Genomic DNA, 23,890 nt, shown 5'->3' with positions numbered 1-23,890 from the left:
TTGACGCTTTGCCTGTTTAATGGTTCGTCCGAGGGCATAGCGGCTTTCTTATAAGTTTCCGGGTTAGAGTCCCGCTCCTTTAAGTCAGCAGCTCTACCCTTTAGCTCAGTGCAAATGTTGCCTGTAATCCATGGCTTCTGGTTGGGGTATGTACGTACAGTCATTTGTCATTTATTAACAAATAAAAGGACATGGCTGACATGCCTGCTTTAAAAGATTTATGTGAGGGAAAATGAAATGGATTATGGAGTCAGGTCCCTGTAAATCAAGTCAGCACTTCCGGCTCAATGCCTTTTATTCATCTCCGGAGGAAACTGCGTTGCCTAATGAAGATTTTACATCTGGACCTCTCCTGGAAGCACTCATATTTTACCTCAGCTCCTCACATCATCTTCCAAACCAGTGGAGCGTGCAGTAAACATGTATTTGGAGGTGGCCATACCTTTTCCCCCTGCGGTCCGTCTGGGGAGTTTTTGGAAGAGAACGTTCAATTACAGAGCGCTTAAAGAAGTCATATCTCTCCCCTGACCACCTCTCAGACCACCATGGTGTTTTGTCAACTTGCTATCAATTGGCTCATTCAATGTTGCTGCCGAATAAAATGAAATAAAAAAGTGCTGAGACCATTTCTCTTTTTTTGCCGGTGTCCTTCTGTTCACTTCTCTAATCCATTTGGCACAGTCACAGCTGATGATGTTACATGTTATTAACTGAGTATGGGGAGACATGTGGATTTGAATCCCAGGCCTATGCTAGGAAGCCATTGTAGTTTCCCAGCATGTCCACAATCGAGTTCTTCAAATGGCTCTAGCTTGAGCTCAACTTTCAATTCTGTCCACACTATTGACCATTTAGGGGTTTATGTTGGAGTTTCGTGAGGACAGTGGGGGCATTGGCGCACGGCCTCCCACGGCGAAGGAGAATGGGGCGCCGGGCAGTGTCGGGCGGACCACATGCGTTTGATCACCGCAGTCAGCCTCCATCCCTCTTAATCCATCCGAGGCGTCTCCCCATGTCCCTTTTTTACAAGTTCAGAGCTAGCGCTCTGCCCATTACCACCTCAGGCTGAGGCTGCCCTTCTCTGGACTAACCTGACATTCAGTCGCTATTTAGAGCCATTAGGCCACCAAGGTCAGAAATTAACTTAAATTTTCACAGCTTCGGGCTGCACTGTTCTTTTTCTGTGTCTAGTTGTTTTGTCAGCAGACTCCACACAGAGCATTAAATTGCTTATTAGCCTGGGCGTGTGGTCCATTATAAAGCTGGAAAGGGAAAGTAGGGACGAAAGCAGGGACATTCAAGTCGGCGTTTTAGTTATCGTTTGTGCAGCAGCTTTTAATTAGGAATTTTCTGGGAAACCTGCGGGAAACGAATGGAGGCCAATCTGTTTTACTGAGGTAGAGATGGGTGAAAGAGCCTAGAGATGCCATTTTAATCTAATCTAAGATCGATTTTTATAGGATAACGACTTGGGATAGCCAATGACAACTGACAGCAGAATATTAACCAGCAGTGAGAATCTCGGAGGCTCCACCAGTGTTAATTTGATAGAAACGTCCAGGCTCATACATTTCCTGATGGAGTTGAAGTGGAGGAAATCAGAATGAGCGGGGCAAAGACAGGCGGGTGAGCCGAGAGGCCAAACTGCTCTAAACAAGCCTTCAAAACATCAAAGGAAAATCACCCATCTTCAATTTCAACAACACTTAGAAGCAGCATCGCTGTGAAAAACCAAGTGTAATTTTCAAGAGATTATATGTGTGAAAATGCATTACGAAAGGTGGAAAAGACAGAGGAACAATTGAATGGTTACAAATTGAAGATGATAACTAAGCATCTTGGGGTTAAAGCTGGAATCTGTAGCGGTGAAACTGCCACGTCCGATTGTGATATTACAACAACAACAAAGACGTTACATCAAACAATGAACACTTTTTCTCCTTCTGACATCATTGCACATCGTTGCATGTGCGACAGAAGAGCAGGTACAGGATTTTATTTGTACCACGATGCGAGATGCTAATTTCCTAAAAACAAAAACAATAACAAATGTGCCTGGGAGGCGGCCAGTGGCGGCCAATAACTCAATACCACTTTCTTCAACAGCAGCTTGCTTTCTCCAAGTAATGTTTTTAATGGGTTTTCATCTTTTGTCCATTGATTGGATTTATAAAGCACTTTTTCTAGATGCTTAACATTGTATGGGGGCGTCTACCATGGGGCAATGCCACGTTGGGATTTTCCTCGACCAGAGGAAAGAGTGCCCCTACTGGCCATCCAACACCCCTTTCAGAAGTGCCTGGTTTTCCATCCCGGTGAGGTACCAACCAGGATCAAACCTGCTTAGCTGCAGAGGCAAGCCAGCAGTGGGACATTTCTGTTAGATACATCCTTCAATGTCAATAAAACAAGCCTGCTTTATCCTTTTCTTCTTCTGTTTTTTGTTTCCATCTTGTTGCAGTCTACTGACAAACTGAGAGACAACATTATGTACTTAATGAAACAGGGACAAACTCAGGGAGGTGAAGCATATGGAATTCATGGGGGGATCTTCAATGGGCGGTAGAGAGATACAAGACATGTCTGATAAAGACAGAGAAGGAGACACTCATAGACAGCCTTCACCAAAAATATAGTAGCTGTGGTCTGATTTCTCAAGAGAAAATCAGAGCAGTGTTTTATAGTCTTTTACCGTGGAACCTTTCTTACATAATGTGATACAATTTTAGCGTCACAGTCTGTTTCATGCGGGGTTCATTATGCTGTTTTTGTTGGTTCATTAACAATAATGCCTGAAAATGAACTGGAATTTAACTGTACTTTGAAATGAACTCCTGGCACAAGTTTTGCTCCTACAGAGAGCCCTTAGAGTAGAACATTCAGACAGAGTAGAACACATAGTCTACTCACAATTCATTTTACAGTAAAATCATTGTCCTTCGAGCAATATCCGTGGAACTAAGTCCAAGTGTCACTTTCCAGGGAGGTAGGCTCCGGCTGTAAATTAATTTCAATTTTCCACTCACAAATTCTAGAGCAGGCTATAGCTCAAATCAAAAAAACTGTAAGAAAGACATTGAGTTTAAGTAATAATACATTCAGTATAAACAGGAAAAGAAAACAAAAAAGAAGTGGGCTTCCACCCCTGACCTCCCATCCAATTCCCACAACCCCGCCAACTTGTCTTCAATGTGCTGTAGCCACACAAGAAAGTAGTCCCAGCATGTATGACACCACCGTACATTGTCCATTGTTCACTAATTGCTGTGTCATCACTGTGTAAATGTACTTGACCATAGGCAATATAATTAGAACAACGTCAATGCTCAGCAATAATAGTAATATTGTTGCTGGTGCCCAAACATGAGGGGATGTCCTCATCATTGTCTTATGCTGAAGCCAGCATCATATTGGCGGCAGGTAACCTAGTGGTTAGAGCGTTGGACTAGTAACTGGAAGGTTGCAAGATTGAATCCCCGAGCTGACAAGGTAAAAATCTGTTGTTCTACCCCTGAACAAAGCAGTTAACCCACTGTTCCTAGACTGTCATTGAAAATAAGAATTTGTTCTTAACTGACTTGCCTAGTTAAAAATAAAATGAATACCCATAGGCTAGGCTGCAGGATTGTGCATGGATAGCATACCTGAATAATGTCATGGGGTACCATCTGCTGGCTTGTCCCCTTGTGTGTTGGGTTTGATGTGCTTCTCAAAGAAGTCTTGTGCTACCTTGGCAGTGGAAAACGTGCATGTTCTGTTCTGTTCAGGAAGGTCAAGATGAGTTTTGCCAGGTGGATGAGGTTTAGCTTGGGTAGCGGGGATCTCACCTCGTTGTAGGTCTCCCTCTGTTTTAGCAGTTCAGCACTCAGTTCTGGGTAGATGCTGATCCTCTTCCCTGCATAGGTCAGACCCCTGGATTCCGTTGCAAGGCGAACAATTCACTACTTGACTTTAAAGCTGTGGCTCTGTACAATCATACAGTGAGAGCCGTAAGCCAGCCAGCTTTTCTCGGACTAAAGATCATAGCAATGAGCAGTAGAGAGGCTGAGGCCCACTAGCCAGCTCCCTAGAACACTACTCCTCATTCACATATCCGTGAAATGTCAGCCTTTTCAGCACGCTCGTGAAAAGTGAGCTGTAAACTCGCCTTGACCTCGGGCGGAAAAATGACAAAAATGCCTTGTCATTTCCACGCTGTGAAGAACAAACTAATCTGTGGCGTGTGGCTGCACCACAAGCCCTTGCCTCAGCCACAACCTAGAGAGAGAGAGGGAGAAACACAGAGAGAGGGAGAGAAAGGAGAGAAAGACCGAAAGAGGGAGAAAGAGAGAAAGAGGCAGAGTAATGGGACGAACGAGAGGGAGACGGGATGAAAGAGAGAGAGAGAGAAAAAGAGAAAGAGGGAGAGAGGATGAAAGAGAGAGGGAGTGTGGCGGTCCTTATTAAATTCGACCAACATTTATTCCAAATGTTAATTTCATTGCGCTATCAGGGCAGTTCCAGGGGTGAGAAATGAAGGCATAGCAGGAACAAATTGCTTTCATGTACAGAGAGCATTCCCCCTGGATGGCAGCGTGCAGGACGCGTCTCCTCTAATTAAATTCCTCCCATTGTATTTAAAACCATATGATGTAATTAGAACATTTAGTTCCATTTAATACACCCACATTTTTCCCCCTCCCCTCCTCAATTCCAAAATGCAATTACATTTGGGTTTGATGCGGTGTCCCTGAGTCCTTGTCAAGAGAGTTGCTATAGAGATGACCATCAGGATAGAGCCTGTGCCAGGCAATCCTTCAATGTTGCACACACACACCCACGCTCTCCCTTGCTAACTGTTTTCACTGCCCTCACCTGCACACACACACTTTCCATCGGTCTCTACCACAATGTCTGCACAAATGCAGACATACACACACACACTATTTTCAATCAGACACTGGCCAATAGGGTCTGAGCTTAGACGGCCACCTTTATCATCATCATGAGCAGTACGCACCTGAATAAAGGCACATGACTAAAGACGTCAGCATCCTTCAGTTCGGCTGGCGCCAAGCCAAACTCGGCTGGGCAAACCCAACGAGTGTCCTTGCATAATCCCTTAAAACAAATTTCTTTGAAAAATGAGAAAAACGCGGCAATAGTACTGTTTGTCCATTTTGAGCCGCCGTAACCAGTATACACTTCCTCAAAATAGTCAGAATTCATCTAAAATAACTCAATACATCTGTCATTAATTTTGGACTTTTTTTGCAGAGGAGATCTTAGTCGCGCATTTTTACATCTAAGATGTTTGGTTCATTACTACTCAATGGAAAAATGTACATGAAAACGAGTCGTCTCTCGTTGAATGACAACCAACATTTTATTGAAGAATCTCTACTGTTGACCAATCACCGATTTCGGCTTGCCTCGAGAAAAAATGTAGTGTGCCCGAACAGCCGAAAAAAACGTCACAAAATGTCTTCATAATATATGCAGAAACGGTTTTGGCTGGGAAGCATGTGGACGCCTTAACACTTCCCTCTCGACAACTCCCTACATCCCTCTCCACCTCCCTACCTCCCTCTCCACATCCCTACCTCCCTCTCCACATCCCTACCTCCCTCTCCACGTCCCTACCTCCCTCTCCACGTCCCTACCTCCCTCTCCACGTCCCTACCTCCCTCTCCACATCCCTACCTCCCTCTCCGCCTCCCTCTTCCCTCTCCACCACCCCTCACCACCTCCCCATCTCCCTCTCCACCTCCCTAACTCCCTCTCCCTACCGCCCTCTCCCCCTCCCTCTTCCCTCTCCACCTCCCTACCTCCCTCTCCATGTCCCTACCTCCCTCTCCGCCTCCCTCTTCCCTCTCCACCACCCCTCACCATCTCCCTCTCCACCTCTCTACCTCCCTCTCCACCTCCCTCTTCATCTACTCAAAGGAACTCTGGAGCTCTGTCAGAGTGACCACTGGGTTCTTGGTCACCTCCCTGACCAAGGCCCTTCTCCCCCGATTGCTCAGTTTGGCCGGGCGGCCAGCTCTAGGAAGAGTCTTGGTAGTTCCAAACTTCTTCCATTTAAGAATGATGGGGGCCACTGTGTTCTTGGGGACCTTCAATGCTGCAGAAATGTTTTGGTACCCTTCCCCAGATATGCACCTCAACACAGTCCTGTCTCGGAGCTCTACGGACAATTCTTTCGATCTCATGGCTTAGTTTTTGCTCTGACTTGCACTGTCAACTGTGGGACCCTATATAGACAGGTGTGTGCCTTTCCAAATCATGTCCAATCAATTACCATAGATGAACGCCAATCAAGTTGTAGAAACATCTCAAGGATAATCAATGGAAACAGGAAGCACCTGAGCTAAATTTCAAACAAACAAAGGGTCTGAATAGTTATGTAAATAGGTATCTGTTTTTTATTTTGCATAAATATGCAAACATTTCAAAAAACCTGTTTTCAATTCATCATTATGGGGTATTGTATGTAGATTGATTAAGAAATATTTGTATTTAAACCATTTTAGGATAAGGCTGTAACATAACAAAATGTGGAAAATGTCAAGGGGTCTGAATACTTTCCGAATGCACTGTACTTCCCCTACCTCCCTCTCCTCTCTCTTTAATTTCCTCTCCACCTCCCTCTACCCACTTCCCTCCCTCCTCACCTCTCTCTGCGCCCTCCCCACCTCCCTCCTCTCCCTCCCACCCTCCTCACTTCTCTCTCCACCCTCCCCACCTCCCTCCCTCTCCGCATCTCTCTCAACACCTCTAGCTGAGCTGCTGCCATAGGTGCCATCTTGAGCTGACTCCTTTATATGGCTTTCTGAGGACATGCCAACAGAAATCAATGCCAATGTGATGGCCCCTACTGTATCACCGTCGTTAAGTCTCTTTTCTCTCTGGCTGAATGGAGTGCATCCCACCTTAGTTAATTACTTTGGCCTGGGCAACAACATCAGAAGACCTCATTCCTTGGTATCCATCGCCATACCAATGGTAACCCCAAACCACACCCATGTCAACAATAACCACCCACTGCATATACAAAACAACAATGCAACCCTTAATTTACAGTAGCAAATTCGGTTTTATATCTGGTACAGGCAACCTAAAGCTGAAATGTGGGGGGATTTTAAATATTAAAGATCATTTCACAAATCCAATTCTTTATTTTGTACTTTTCTTTATTCATGCTTTCCCAATCAATAGCAAAGATGATCCCTGCAGTCACTGACAGTCTGTGTGGTATCGAGGTCACAGATTTTTAGCTAGGCTGGTCTTTGTATCATGCCAAGTGTATGCATTGGTTTTATATAATGCTGGGATAAGCCATGGGTTCTCAGTGTGTGTGAGTACACAGCTGTCTTAGTCTAAGCACGACCTCCCAATGCATCCGGGGCTCTATTCAAATTCACAGCGTGTTGCTTGCAAAGTAAAATAACAAAGACCATTACAAACATCACTATAACGACGCGCCACTGGTGCCTTCAGAACACCTTATTTGCTTGTAAGTGAAGCAAAGAATTCAAAGGTTTATACCGCCGTGGCGCCCGCACTTCCAAGATCTTCCAGTCGATCTAATATTCATAAATCCTAAAGAGGCCTTGGGTTGAAACAATTGCCTTTTTCACTCTGCGTGTTAAATTGACGAAAAGAGAAATAGCATTAAGGAAGCCTTGCAAATGTAATGACCTTGGAGATGGTTGCTAATAAAAGGCATGCTAACAAAGCCGTTGACGCTGGGCCTACTGACTAGCCTTTGCTTGAAGCTGTTCTGTGTTCCTGTGAAGGAAAGCTGTATACCTGTGCATTTCAGGAGACAACACCAGAGCTTTTTCTCACTCAATCTGGGTGCTATGCAGGCTAACAACAGGGAGTGGGGCATGTTAATGTGAGCCTGACGACGCATCTTATTAGTGGGCCACATTGTGTGTGGGGCGGGAGGGGTTTTGTGTGCGTGTGTGTGTGTGTGTGTATTTGTGTTGATTGTTAATAATCTGTCATGTGTGGGCAATGTTCTACCTTCTAACAGATTACTTATGGTGATTCTCTTCTTTGCTGTCAAGACTGGCCCAGAAATATACATTTAATGTCATTATTTTCTCCCCTTTCAACTATCAGCCCACAGAACAGACAAGCCAGGGAAGGCTGCACTGGCATGGCTGACATGAAAGGCCTCATTCCCTCGAGAGACCGGTCAACACAACAGCCCTCTCTCTGACTGAATGCACCTATTCCCTGACCCTGCAGGACACTAAACTTCTAAAGCCCCGCGCGCCAAGGACAGTGGGGCACGCACGACTTGTTGTGGGGGGTGGGGGGGGTGGGGGGTGAACAGCTTACTCGCTTTTCATTTTGACACACAAAGCTGACTCTTTTCTGTCACCAAAGGGACCTTTCCAAATCACGCCAGAGCCCATACGGCGATCATCTGCAACCCCCTCGGAGTCAGCCTATTCCACTTCTGACCAGAGGCGAGCGCCCAACTACACCTCCTGCTGTCGGCCCATTGAAATCGTGGCAGTCGCAACACGCACACACAACGGCACTTCTGTGGAAACAGTCACAGGGAAATTACACCTCCACTGTTAACACTCTTATTTTCTTCCTGAAACCCCTCTGTGTTGTGGCTCCACAAGCAGGACAGCAATGGGACATCACTGCATACCAAGGGAAGGCCACAATTCAAATGGGGAGAGCATGTTCCACTGGATGAGCAGGCATGTGGCCATACTCATAGGCAAGGAAGGTGGGGTGGGGGGGTGGGGGGGGGTTAAAAGCAGGCCCGCTATGAGATTGGCTGTTGTAATCTGGGCTGAGGAAATGGCTGACATTTCAATATCTTGGCTGACATTTCAAAGGTGTACATGAGTATTGGGTTTGGTATTGTAATCCACCAGGACACATGCAGACTCACTATCAACTTGACGGCTCTCAGGTAACTACATACAAAGATTCACTAAAACCAGCGCAAACTTTGGTTTCGAATCGTGACTTTCTGGTTTGTCTGCCAGGTGACTTGTCCCCGTAATCAATCTACACACAATACCCCATAATGACAATGCAAAAACAGGTTTGTAGACATTTCTGCACATTTATAAAAATAAAAAATAAACTGAAGTGTCACATTTACATGTATTCAGACCCTTTACTCAGTAATTTGTTGAAGCACCTTTGGCAGCGATTATAGCCTTGAGTCTCCTCTGGTATTAATCTTTGAAGCTTGGCTCACCTATATTTGGGGAGTTTCTCTCATTCTTCTCTGCAGATACTCTCAAGCTCTTCCGGGTTGGATGGGAAGCATCGCTGCACAGCTGTTTTCAGGTCTCTCCAGATATGTTCGATCGAGTTCAAGTCCGGGCTTTGGCTGGGCCACTCATAGACATTCAGAGACTTGTCCCAAAGCCACTCCTGCATTGTCTTGGCTGTGTGCTCAGGGTCGTTGTACTGTTGGAAGGTGAAGCTTCGGCCCAGTCAGAGGTCCTGAGCACTCTGGAGCAGGTTTTCATAAGGATCTCTCTGTACTCTGCTCCCTTAATCTTTCTCTCCATCCTGACTAGTCTCCCAGTCCCTGCCTCTGAAAAACATCCCCACAGCATGATGCTGTCACCACACTTCATCATAGGGATGGTGCCAGGTTTCCTCCAGATGTGACGCTTGGCATTCAGGCCAAAGAGTTCAATCTTGGTTTCATCAGACCAGATAATCTTGGTTCTCCTTTAGGGGCTTTTAGGGGCCTTTTGGCAAACTTCAAGCGGGCTGACATGTACCTTTTACTGAGGACTGGCTTCCGTCTGGCCACCCTACCATAAAGGCCTAATTGGTGGAATGCTGCGGAGATGGTTGTCTTTCTGGAAGGTACTTCCATCTACTCAAAGGAGCTCTGGAGCTCTGTCAGAGTGACCACTGGGTTTTTGGTCACCTCCCTGACAAAGGCCCTTCTCCCCCAATTGCTCAGTTTGACCAGATGGCCAGTTCTAGGAAGAGTCTTGGGGGTTCCAACCTTCTTCCATTTAAGAATGATGAATAATGTGAATGTGTTAAGAATGTGTTCTTGGCCTCCCGGGTGGTGCAGTGGTTAAGGGTGCTGTACTGCAGCGCCAGCTGTGCCATCAGAGTCCCTGGGTTCGCGCCCAGGCTCTGTCGTAACCGGCCGCTACCCGGGAGGTCCGTGGGGCGACGCACAATTGGCCTAGCGTCGTCCGGGTTAGGGAGGGCTTGGTCGGTAGGGATGTCCTTGTGTCATCCAAGGTTGCCATGTGCGCTGGATGCGCGCTATGTTAGGAAGCAGTGCGGCTGGTTGGGTTGTGTATCGGAGGACGCATGACTTTCAACCTTCGTCTCTCCCGAGCCCGTACGGGAGTTGTATCGATGAGACAAGATAGTAGCTACTACAACAATTGGATACCACGAAATTGGGGAGAAAAAGGGGTAAAAATTAAAAAAAATAAAAATAAATTAAAAAAAATAATAATGTGTTCTTGGGGACCTTCAATGCTGCAGAAATGTTTTGTTACCCTTCCCCAGATCTGTGCCTCGACACAATCCTGTCTCGGAGCTCTACGGACAATTCCTTCGACCTCATGTTTTGGTTTCTGCTCTGACCTGCACTGTCAATTGTGGGACCTTATATAGACAGGTGTGTGCCTTTCCAAATCATGTCCAATCAATTGAATTTACCGCCGGTGGACTCCAATCAAGTTGAAGAAACATATCAGGATCCACCTGAGCTCAATTTCGAGTCTCATAGCAAGGGTCTGAATACTTATGTAAATAAGGTATTTCAGTTTTTATTTTTAACACATTTGCAAACAGTCCCTATAAACCAGTTTTTGCTTTCTCATTATGGGGTGTTGTGTGTAGATTGATGAAGGGGGCAAAAAATATAATCCATTTTAGATTACGTCTGTAACGTAACAAAATGTGGATAAAGTCAATAGGTCTGAATACTTTTCGAATGCACTGTTATGCTTTCTGTGTGAGACAAGAAAAGCCAGTGGTAACCCAGCCTTGGGAGAGCCCTCTGGTCTCATCTAATCCATAATAATGACAGTGGTGTAAAGTACTTAAGTAAAATTACTTTAAAGTACTACTCAAAGTCGTTTTTTGGGGAATCTGTACTTTACTATTTACAACTTTGACAACTTTTACTTTTACTTCACTATATACTTCACTAATCTCTGTAAATTTTCCCTGACACCCAAAATACTTACATTTTTTTTAACATTTTGAATGCTTAGCAGGACAGGAAACTGGTCCAATTCACACACGTATCAAGAGAACACCCCTGGTAATTCCTACTGCCTCTGATCTGGCGGACTCACTAAACACAAATGCTTTGTTTGTAAATTATGTCTGAGCCTTGGAGTGTGTCCCTAGCTATCAGTAAATTTAAGGAATTTGAAATTATTTATACTTATACTTTTGATTCTGAAGTATATTTTAGCAACTACATTTGTTACTTAAGTATATTTAAAATACAATTATTTAAGACTTTTACTCAAGTAGTATTTTACTGGGTGACTTTAACAATTACTTGAGTCATTTTCTATTACGGTATCTTTACTTTTACTCAAGTATGACAATGTGGTACTTTTTCCACCACTGAACACTGATGCTCCCAGCCTCCATGCCCTCACTCTGTCTATGAGGTTCTGGAGGGGTGTGTGTGTGTGTGTTCATTTGTGACCCCACCACTGTCTCTAGTCCTTTCTGCAGTCCCATAGTCTCAAACCGCTCCAGCATCCCCATAGTCTCAAACCACTCCAGCGTCCCCATAGTCTCAAACCGCTCCAGCATCCCCATAGTCTCAAACCGCTCCAGCATCCCCATAGTCTCAAACCGCTCCAGCATCCCCATTCAGCCACTGCTGCCGTTACTCCTCATCTCTCCTGTCCCTCCGCACCCAAAGCACTGGAGTCTCCACCTGGACAGCCTAAGGGTCCGGTGTGATGCAGATGAGCTTTCTCATGCTAGAGTGGGCGTCACCCACACATATTGTATGGCTACACTATAACCTCAGCCAAACCTGACTCACACTGTTAAATATTTTTTCTCAGACACACAAATGCGCGCAAGCACACATACACACTAATAATAACCTCAGTCAAACGTGTAGTACACACAACTCACTTCTATAATTAATATATCTGGACCACAATAGAGTGGTAGTGTGAAACAAGTCCTGCTATATCTCTGTTCTGTACTAGTGTATGCAAGGCAATGGATAAGGGCTGCTAGTCTGAATTTGTGAGTTTTGATGTTAAGGCTACTAGCTATGGCAGACGTGATCAGAGTAGAGGAGAAGGGAATAACAACAAGGCATTCAGATACTGGCAGCCATGACAGAGTTAGATAAACACTCAGGTGCTATTGAGGTCACCGTTCTCCCTACCTGCGTCTGGGCCATCAATTTCAGTTCAGCTCTCTGGTCCTCTACTGATTAAACAGACGTGATTGAGGCCACAGATCAATACCAAGTTTGGGCTATTGTTAGAGGAAGTTATTTCCATTAAGGCAACAGACGAGATCTAAGGATACCAGAGCTGTTTGAAGCTTTTCCCACTCCATAGGAGATCTAAGATGAACAAAATTTTAACAAGGCATGGTTTGTTGACCCATAAATGCAAGGCATTCTCTGTGTGTTATTCAACCAAAAGTTTATTTTTATTTATTTTATTTTTATTTAACTTTTATTTAACTAGACAAGTCAGTTAAGAACAAATTCTTATTTACAATAACGGCCTAGGTTAACGAAGCTAATTCACGTTGGCTATGTTAGACACTGTTGTTGCTGGAGGACAGTTCCATGTGTTTGGAATTCCCTAGAGATAAGCACTCAATTAGTAGTTCCTCCCCAACAACTGCTTGTAAATACCATTAATAACGATAAGCAGGCAGCCCACCGGATGGGGATTAATAAATGAATCATCACAATCTGATTGAAAGGAGTCCTTGTGGGTGTTATGCTTAGACAGAGCATATCCTAAATATTCACCACAGTACATTTTAGAAACATACTCATATTGGTTACAGTTTTTATAGAGTCGTATCTGTCAGATGAACACAATTGTTGGATGTCATTAAGGATGTTCAAAAACCTTCACTTTTAAGTGTATTCCTAAAGAACACCTTCAGTTGCAGGGATTTGTCTGCCATTGAAAGTCCAAACACTGTAAAAAAAAAAAAATAATGTTTAAAATAAATATATATAATCTTTGAGAACTAATCATCATCAAAATAAAAGATAGACAGTCAGGCAGAATTGAAAATCGCCAAAACAATTAATTTAGTAGTCTTGATTAGGTTTTTATGCTTAAAAAAAAAAAAATCTGCTTTAGCCATGGCAAGATGCATAGAATTGCAGGAAATTAGCTTTTAAACTGCAAAAACATTCTCAGATCCATGGCAGAATATATATGGAATCATGTAATGTGCATTAAAAATGTCATAGAAAATTCAGCTGCGCCGACGCCACGCCCCCCGCGCCCCCTTTAACGTGCCCATTGCCACGCCCCCCACAACGTGCCCATTGCCACACCCCCTGCCCCCCCTTTGCTTTTGCTTTTACATGGATGCATCACAAACAATTAAAAACATATTCTTCTTAGAGACAAACTAGCACGGTTATGTTTATTGATGGCTGAGTAGGTGGATGGAGAGGTCAGCTATAGATTTGTTTCCCTCTGACAATTTCGCTATGATATATAAAACGGCTGGATACCAGTAAATATCATCCTGCAGTACACCAATACAAAATAAACTGCTATACTGCCACAAATACTCATAATTGACGTTTGCCAGAGACAATGTCTATTTTGATGAAGAGATAATGGTTGTTTTAATACAAATACACCCAGAATCCCTAGCACAATGAGGATGGAGAGCTTCCTACCACTGTGGGCTTTGTCAAGTTCATATTCATTGGTTTAAACATGACTCACTGCCTCCACACTGAGACAGATAGAGAGAGCGAGAGAGCACTCGGAGGAGATGGGCTCTAAAAATAAAGACCAGGCATGATTAGCATTCCCTCACATACTGTACATCTACATGGCTGCCTGCTACTGATGCAGCCAGCCACAGCCACAGCACCAAGTAGAATTAGGCAGATTGTTCCATATTAGCCCCTCTCAGGAGGGAGCTTTGCTGCACACAACACAGACAACCCATTAGGCGGATCACATCCCCAATGTCACTCACGTCGGGTTTATAGGTGTGAAACTCTGTGACAGGGAAAAAGGATTTGTTCTGTGTTTTACGGAGATTGATTTTGTTGGGAGCCGAGGCCTAGCATCCGCTTCCTTTCTCAAAGGTCAAAGTGATTGTGACGATCTCGCAAAGGTCAGGCCATTGCAATAATCGTCCAGCTGAATTGTTGGGATTTGCTCCAGCACATTTCTCCCAGGCCTGCGGTCCCTAATTCCGATCGAAAGACCCAAACTGAAACGGTTGGCAGAAGCACAGAAGGTCAGAGCCCTACAAAAAAGGAGGGTTTAACATCAAGAGTGCAATCTGCCAGTGTAAAACTTTATTGGAAAGGCCTGAATAAAGATCAGCTTGAACTCTCTCACTTCACTGTTTCCATAGGAACAATAACTAAGAAGGCAGCCCTCTCTCACGCAAGCTAAATTGATGAGGAGGTAGTTGAGGAAGTAGGTAAATGAGGTAGGAGGTAGATGAGGAAGTAAACGCTGTAAAAGTGCATCTATGCCGACAAAGTAATTTAGAGAAAAACTACTATGACACATGCCTGGGTACTAGAATCTTGCTCTATTAAACTTGTAAATATGAGTGCAAATGTTCCATTATTTTAGTATTGCCCTGGGCACTCTGCCAAGTTTGAAATGTAACAAATGACCTACATCTTAATCATAAAAAAACTAATCCAAATCTAACGATAAGATATGCGAGTATAATCCTAGATTTGCTGGGTTTAACTCCATGTAAATGTGTTTGACTTACATTTATGCAAATGTGCTTGATTCAAGTATCTCCAGAAAGGCCTTACTAAATATATAATAAGAAGACACTTCTATTTAACTTTACATGCTATGGCAATTAGGCTGTTCTGTCACGAGCAGCAGCAGCAAGTGCACTCAACAAGCCCTATACACACACTAACTACACAGCAGGCCCTCATTGGTCCACAGGAACTGACCTAGACCTAGTCTGCCTGACCTAGACACACTACCCAGCAGTCAGGCATATCACATCTCCCCTGCTATGTGAGTTACAACAACCCCCCACCCTGCACCTGATAAGAGAGCATCATGATTTAAATGAAAGCTGCCCCTTTCCTGCGCCGCTGTCCCCGAGACAAACCATGTAATGAGATATGCCACTAATGGAGAAAGCGCTCCCATGCAGCACCAAATAAAAGCAGACAGATTTAATTACAGCCTGCCAGACTGACCTTTTCCCTTTGATAAATCATACAGCCGGAGAGGCTAGGGAGGCTGCCATTAGGGCATGTGGATGTAGGACGCCCAGGCTTGAAAAACAATCTCTTCCTGGGATCTGGGGCTGTTGTATCGACCAACCGGCCCGGTCTCCGGCACACAGGCAGTCAGGCAGAGCCACAGAACAGCCATATTAACACTCCACCTGTTTAGCTAAAACAATCTAGAAATAATTTTATTTATTGGGGAGGTTGCCGATTTTGCATATTAGCTCCAAAATTGCAGGTGTTTCAGCCTAGCTGTAACAAGGGCACTGAGAGTCAAGAAGAAAGTTCAGGGAGTGAGTGCTTTAATAAATAAACACAAGTAAATACAAAACAAGAAACGCAAACAACTCCTGGGGAAGGAACCAAAGGGAGTGACATATATAGGGAAGTTAATCAGGGAGGTGATAGAGTCCAGGTGAGTCTGATGACGCGCAGGTGCGCGTAACGATGGTGACAGGTGTGTGCCATAACGAGCAGCCTGGTGACCTAGAGGCCGGAAAGGGAGCACACGTGACACTAGCTCAGTGGTTTCTGTGATTGTGGGGCAGCCAGCGGAAAAGGGGGTTCGTAATGTTCTCTAGTTGCGCCGTGACTGGCTCAGTGTTCTGTCACTCATGGGGAAACTACGTCACCGCAAAATCTACAGGTAGAGCTGGAAAATTCAAGCCCCTTGGGAGCTGCCATAGATTTACATTAGAAATGCCCATCCAAGAAGGCTCAAGGTCATTGGCCACAGAGAAACTGATTTCAAATCACATTATATCCACCATAGCTTTGGTTAGACTGATCATGTCAACATCATACTTTCAAAATCTTAGCTAGCAAGCTAGACAAGGAGTCATCATCAAGCATCAAGTAGGCAATCTACTGGAAAATCCTTTTCAATCCTTGTCATACTGTATGAAGAGAAATTATAGATAAAATGTATCAGTGCTCATCGGCCATTGGACATAAACATTACACTACAAGTTAAAAATCGCATATTCAACAATGAGTGCTGCAGCCCCGGGTTCGATCCCAGGCTGTGTCACAGCCGGCTGTGCCAGGGAGACCCATGAGGTGGCGCACAATTGACCCAGTGTGTCAAGAAGCAGTGCGGCTTGGCTCTCAACCTTTGCCGAGTCCGTAGGGGAGTTTCAGCGATGAGACAAGATCTTAACTGCCAATTGGATATCACGAAAAAGGGAGTAACACCATGGGCCAGAAAGGTTTGAATACATTGGCCATGCTGTCAATCCAGCATGACTTCTGCAGTGTTCAAAACATCTGGAAACTATGATAAAACTAGCTCTGACTGGGAAAATATGGAAAATAATTTTGAACAGTCATCCAACTCGGAATTCCAAGTCGGGATATTGGGCCTCTTCTAGAGCCTACAAGCAGGACCACCGCGCCACCGTCCTGTTCAAGTGAGAACAGCACAACAAGGTGAGTCCACAAACGTCTTGTATGTTGCTGCATAAATTATGTAATATGCCAGGGAGATATGTCTACTGTAGCTAAGAAAGTAATACTAAGTGTTTGTTGTGATGTAAGCTGTTAGTAGCCCATGTGCCTCACCCTAATAATTTGGTCCCTTTTCCCCTCATAATTTAGCCTACTGTTCTGACTTGGTGGTGCACATGTAGCCTATAGCATGTTTTAGAGAAATGTAATCATTGAATATTGTAAGAGCTTTCATTGTCTGCTTATATGCCCCCTTTATTTATCCTATGGTTCTGACAGGGTGTACAGGGAGAATTCTGTAATTCTGGCCCATATTCTGAATTTTGTCGCAATACATTTCAAAAGTGCTGAACAAATAGTTATATTGACTGCGTCCAACCTAGCTCGCTCATTAATGTCTTAATCGAAATTACTGATTGCCTCTTATCCGCCTGTCGTCCACTTATGCCATAGTTTGTACATCTCAATTGTCAGCAGAAACCACATTTGTTTAAGCAAGTCAGCCATATCAGCTATGTTTTTTTAAGGCAGTAAATGAGGCTGAATTAACTGTTTCTCTGCCAGACAAGGCTCCACTGATATCCAGGTGTAGCAGTGGTAAAGATTCACTCCATGGTGATGAAAAGAAAGCTCTGCTGTTGGGACAGATTGATGTAGGCCCTTACAGTTTGTAGGCACCGTTTGTCACCGTTATAGTGCAATTAATGTATCGTTTAGTGTTGTGTTGTGTAGTGGCTTTGCTGGCATGCATCTACACATTTTTTGTTTTTTGTTTGCCCCAACAAGATTTACATGCTAAAATTGCCACTGATTAAAACAAAAATTATTCAGATGGAAAACTCACACAGTATCTATTTCAAACTTGCAGTGGGAGAGTGGGAGAGTGGGACACTGGCGCATTCCCTCTCTTTAGGGAGGTTAAACATTATCATTCAGCACACAGGATCGGTCCCTTGAGACTCAAGCCATGGCTCCTTCAGTAACTACTAAGGAGTCTGTAGTCTGTCTGCTAGGAGCTAATGTAGTCATAATGCTCTTTTTTGGGATATACCTTTCATACGCTCTCTCTGAAGAGGCCTTCAAAAGCAGGCTTTTTCAACTGCCATCTTCAAGGGATGGTGAGCCTTTCATTCTCACTTCATTATCTGCCGTCTTTGAATGGTGAGGTTCAATTCGGGAACCGATTCACTGAGCAAATGAAAGGCTGACGTATCCTGGGAATCCCACACACTTATCCCTTCCTCAACAATAGAACTTCCGGTCCTAACTCTACTCATCAGGATTCAGATCTAGGCTCATACAAAGACTGTGGCGACGAAATTGACCAACTCCACCAATTAAAATCTTGAAGATTTCAATCAGATTAAATCATTTCCATAGGCAGATTTTGCCAATCATGCGCGTAGATTGGGAGAGCATTACATAGCCTACTGTACCATCTGCCAGAGAACAATGGATGAAACTGCTTTATCAATTTCTGGAGAGACAGTAGCTCCTTTGAAGACATGCCAGAGATGGTTTCCTATGGCTCTCGCTCTCTCTCAAAACACACACAGAGAGAGACACAAACCAGCACACTCAGTGTTTCACCTTCAAATCCTGAGTTATTTCAGATTTCTGATGAGTTCATCACCTTGTATGTGGAAAAGCACAAATTTCACATTGCCATAAACACTCCATCAGTCTCTAAAATGAAATGAAACTCTAGGACTCAATGCAATTATCCAAATCCGTCCCCTCCCACCTTCCGATCGCAAATGTTCAAAACAGTGCATGTAGGCCTCAGTTTCCCTCATGAAAACAAATCATGCAACAAAATTGCCCCCGTGTGAAGATGTAACAGTATAACTTTAGTCCGTCCCCTCGCCCCTACCCGGGCTCGAACCAGGGACCCTATGCACACATCAACAACAGTCACCCACAAAGCATCGTTACCCATCGCTCCACAAAAGCCGCGGCCCTTGCAGAGCAAGGGGAACCACTACTTCAAGGTCTCAGAGTGAGTGACGTCACCGATCGAAACGCTATTAGTGCACACCACCGCTAACTAGCTAGCCATTTCACATCGGTTACAAAGACCATGCATATTCAGATGTTGACACATCTCTTTGACTCGGTGCATAGCCTACCATCTGCATATTACCAATAGAATGCTCCATGTATATTAAGAAGCAGAGAGGAGAGAGGCGAGCCTCTACATAATAATGCAAGAGAGAGAGGGGGAGAGCAGAACAGAGCAGCGGACCAAACCCAACTTCAGGTCACGCCGCTAACCGTCAGACAAGACGAGCCACATTGAAAAGGCAGTTCACAACGCGGCTGCTTTAATTAGACCACATTAGCACATTACAAGATGTAAAGTGACCAACGCAGACACTAGTACTGACTGCCCTGACACAAGAAAGACTGCTAGTCGCAGATTAAACAAAGCTGATAGAAACAGTCACAAGGCTTTAAATATTCAGCAGAGTTTTGCCAACTAATAGGTCCCGGGAAACAAACGCAGAGAGAGACCATTAGGGCCTGAATAGATGTTGCTAGACGCAGAACTGGAGCTATTAAGACAAATTACAATGGGGCCACTGCAGTAGCCTAGCCTGGTAAAACCAGACTGCACTCACTTGTTTTAAACTTTAACCAGGCTAGCCGTAGTCTACACTAATGTTAATGACAATAGGTCTTGGGACTCTACACTGAATACCAAAAACAAGAGGATTCATTATACAGCCCTTCTTTACATATAGATTCGCGTCAGATGCACTTCTATAAACCGGCGGCAAAAAATGCAGCATTAGATTAGTTTAAGCATTCCCGTTTTTGCTGATTAACAACTAATTTATACAATCTCTGTAGTGGAAATTACAAGGCCCAAGGCCAAAAAATGGATTGGAGATATAATAAATTATTAATAACCGATGAAGGCCTAAATAATCATGCATTTATTTGAACCTTTACTCAACGCTTATGAAGTAATTGGGACTTATTTCTTTGGGTTATTTTTAAAGCAGAATGAAAGAGAAACGTTTATCCAGGAAGGTAAGACATATGTTCACCCCCCTCTGTGTATTTACACCATGGTAGAGACGAAAGGAAGGAAACCAAAGGCATGTGCATCAATATTGCTCTGGATGACAGGATTAAGAAACACATCACCTTGCTGTGTGAAGCTTAAACAGCACAGCAGAGCACAGCAGCCCGACAAGCTAGACAGAACGTATGACCTTTTTTGGAGCATGGCTCACAACGTCTGTGACAACTCCCCCCCCCCCCCCCCCCCCCCCTCTCCGTCACACCAGGAAATATAAAAATCACACACACCACCCACCTACAAACACCCTGTTCCTCCATAATAAGTAGGAGCGGTAGCCACCACACACTGAGCTTGGCTCTGTCAGCGGCTCAGAGAGCAAGGCCTGCAGTGCCAGGAAGTAAATAACAGGCATAAAGGTGTCGCCGGAGACAACCGGCAGACGCCAGGCCATTCAATGTTAATAGGAGAGCATCGGTTACCAGATTCAAAATAATAGCTCCCAGTCACCATGGTCGGGGTTAGGTACCCAAGGTGGGTTGGATTTATAGAGTTAGCAAATTACTTTTCCATCCCCCTCTATCCCTTCATTTCATCTCCTTCAGGCTGGGGTGAGGATGATGAAGAAGGGCCAATGGGTGATGGCTGATTGGGCTTCTCTGTACAGCTTGAGTGCATACACCATGTCTGGAGGACAAGGGAGCGTGCTCCGAGCTACAACAGCACCAAATCAAATCACATTTTATTTGTCACGTGCCGAATAAAACAGGTTATCGCAGATTGCTTACTTACAAGCCCTTAATTTAACCAACAGTGCAGTTCAAGAAATAGAGTTGAGAAAATACTTACTACATTAAATACAAATAAAAAGTAACAGTAGAATTACATAACAATAACGACACTGTATTCAGGGGGCCCGGCAACGAGTGAATGTGCAGGGGTACAGGTTAGTCGAGATAATCTGTATATGTAGGTAGGGGTAAAGTGACTAAACAGCAAGTAGCAGTGTAAAAACAAAAAGTGTGTGTGGGGGGGGGGGGGGGTCAATGTAAACCATCCCCTACAATCTGTGATTCTTCTGTGAGACTCACTTAACACTGGGATGGGAGCAGTTGGTATGGCTGTCTGGTGTGGCCCTTCTGTTTGATAGAAGGATTGTGATGACTGAAGACTGTGCCTTTATATCCAGTCCCCAGGCACTATAGGGTTTTCTGTACATTACTATGTGTAGGCTACATGTTGAGCCAGAGCCACAAAAAATAATTACTGGTAAATCACAGCCAACCTATAGGAGAGTAGCAGCGTGACTTCAATAGGTCGAGGCTGGTGTCATGCGTAATTACATCACAAAGACACTTTGACCTCTTGACTCCATTAGACACTTCTTAATCAAGACTGCTGTAGCCTATAAAAGGCATTTGGACAGGAAGGAGAAAATGACAGAGGAAAATGATTGGGGAAATGATTTTTTTCACGGAAGCACTAGAGTATTCGACTCAGGTAGAACAGAGACATCAAGCAAGAATATATAATGTCAGAGAGTAACAGTTGGTAGATTGCTCGTTCTTAACGCTCGGGCTAGAGTTCCTGAAGACCCTGGAAAGACTAAGGGGAACTGACATTTTCAGAACACTCTCCTGAATTAAAAGAGGGGAAAATAAAAGCTGGCGCCTCAGACACTCGTTGGCTCAGGCTGTGTCTACTACTACACCACCATATAAATATTGCAATACAAAAATACATGTTTAGGAAAGGAAAGCAGGCATACCTTAGGAGCACTGTGCATTGGGGTTGATTTAAAGATTACACACACTCTTACACGTGTCCAAACGCACAATCATCTACACATGAATGCACTATCACCATCGATAGGGCTGACAGTTTGTGTTTTATAAAGACAAATAGGAGCCATTGGAGGAATGATCAGGACAATTTGGAGATATCCTGTAGAGAGCAATCTAAACACAGATACCATAAAAGTGTGGAGAAAATGTATAGCATGTAAGTGAGAGGGAATGACAATGAAACAAGATTCTAAAACCTTTAACATGTTTCACATGGATACTGAGCCCCTTCAGCCAACATGAAAGTCTTTGCTACACTAATTGCAGATAAATGAACTATAGCATCAGAAAACCAGTTGTCTTCTGTTGGTCACACACTCTATTCACAACCATTCCCTCCCAGGAAGGATATATAATGTTTATTTATTTATGGGCATTATTCTGTTATTTCGAAAGCAGCACATGGAGCTCACAGACACTTGTATATGTTCATCTCACTGACTGAACTACACTGCCATAAGCACGGCGAGCTGTGGGGCAGTAAGGAATATCAAATAATTATTCACAATGCAGCTTCATAAGAACCTTCAAATTCCTATTTATTTAGTACTGTCATCTAAAGTGGGGTAAAAATCGTTGAATACAAACGGAGACAATACTAGATTTTCCCTTTCAAATAATTTCCCCGGAGTCACTGTCAACTTATGTTTCTTCACACTACAGTAAAACAGACTTCTTTACCTGTATCTTGAACCAAATTATGTATATCAAGCTCAACCTGTATCACTCAGCATCGGGAAGCTAATATCCCGATACCCAAGTAAGAATTCATACTCAATTTAGACTACAAATAACGAAAATGCAACATGCCATGCAACTCTGCAATTCCGAATGACATGACATGACAAGACTGATCTTTGCATGCATTGGTACAGTGTTCACACATTTTGGCTTTTGGATGAGTCGTCCGCTGCGCCGGTTGCCAAAATCTTTAGTTGCGTACATAAAACCTTTCGTATTATCTCACGTAGAACCATGCCGAACAGAAAGCACCGTAAGTGTATTTAATATTATTTCAATCTATGCAACATTGTAGCCTACAATATATCGAATATATTGTAGCGTTTTTATTCTGTCTGTTACTAAAAGCCTGGCAGCTCATCTAACCGGGACATCATCGCCAAACATCGGTCATTACAGCATTACGCCCCATTAAAACATTGATTGGTTTTCCACCAAAATACACAGCACAAGGAGCGAATATGTGGTATTATGTCAGTGACAAAGGTATTATAATGCGAAACACATTACTTGCGTTCATGGTCTAATTAAACACATTACATAAATTCATACTTAGGATGCATGGACTCTTACCTTTTTCTTGTCAAGAGATTTGGCACAGGTCGTCTCTCAAAGTGCCATGCAACAGCCTAATAGACTTGTATTGCAGACTGAAATACCCATCAACAGGGGGAAAGACGAAAAGTGCAGAGAGACTGGTGCGAAGATGAACATTTCAAACGGCAAACCATACTCCGGTCAGAGTAGCGCTGTAAAACTGGAGTCTCCTCTCATTGACGTTGACATCAGAGACCTGCTTAAGGTGGTCCTATCGGCTATTCAAATCCTCCTTGGTGCATCAACAAAATTCTATAAACTATGTAATATGTTGAAAATCCATATCCACAAACAGCCATGAAAGGCTACTGCATTTGGAGTATCCGTGTCCTGTGATATAGTCTAATTAGGATACTGTATAAAGGATCTTATGCATTCAGGCAATGTTTTCAACCATTCAAAACAAGAGCCAAACAAAACAGATGCAGGATAGTTCCAGACACCCATGGAGACTATGTGGTGACAAGGGTCTCTTTAAATCAGCCCATTAACACAGCATTCATTTTAAAATATTCATCCCCTGTGAGTTGCCATCACTGCATGATAATAACTGTATTTGTTGAAAGGAATTCTAATATTAAAAGCACACAATTAAAAACAGGTTACAGGAGCTAATGCAAACTTTCACCTTTGAAATTGAGGTACTTAGTTTAAACAGCAGGAAATAGAGCCTGAGAGCCTGACACAGCAATGGTCTAATTATGATGGATTGGTGGACAGTCAGCAATGTATGTGAAATTGACCATTACATTGACATTGGTCTACTACTACGTTGAAAAAGAAAATAAGCAATGTGCT

At 43.8% G+C, this 23,890-nt stretch overlaps 1 protein-coding gene across 1 annotated transcript in view; it reads right to left on the bottom strand.

Annotated features, from left to right (window-relative positions):
- drp2 (dystrophin related protein 2) overlaps positions 1-23,539 on the bottom strand; it is a 211,869-nt gene extending 188,330 nt beyond the window's left edge. Inside the window, exon 1 of the mRNA XM_036942883.1 lies at positions 23,069-23,539. The gene's annotated coding sequence lies outside the window, so the exon portion shown is untranslated. The remainder of the gene's footprint in view (positions 1-23,068) is intronic.
- Positions 23,540-23,890: the final 351 nt, after the last annotated feature.

The sequence above is a fragment of the Oncorhynchus mykiss genome, chromosome 14 (assembly GCF_013265735.2).
Source record: "Oncorhynchus mykiss isolate Arlee chromosome 14, USDA_OmykA_1.1, whole genome shotgun sequence".
Taxonomy (NCBI): Eukaryota; Metazoa; Chordata; class Actinopteri; order Salmoniformes; family Salmonidae; genus Oncorhynchus; species Oncorhynchus mykiss.
Note: the sequence above shows the minus strand (reverse complement) of the source record. Positions and strands in the feature narration are given on the sequence as shown.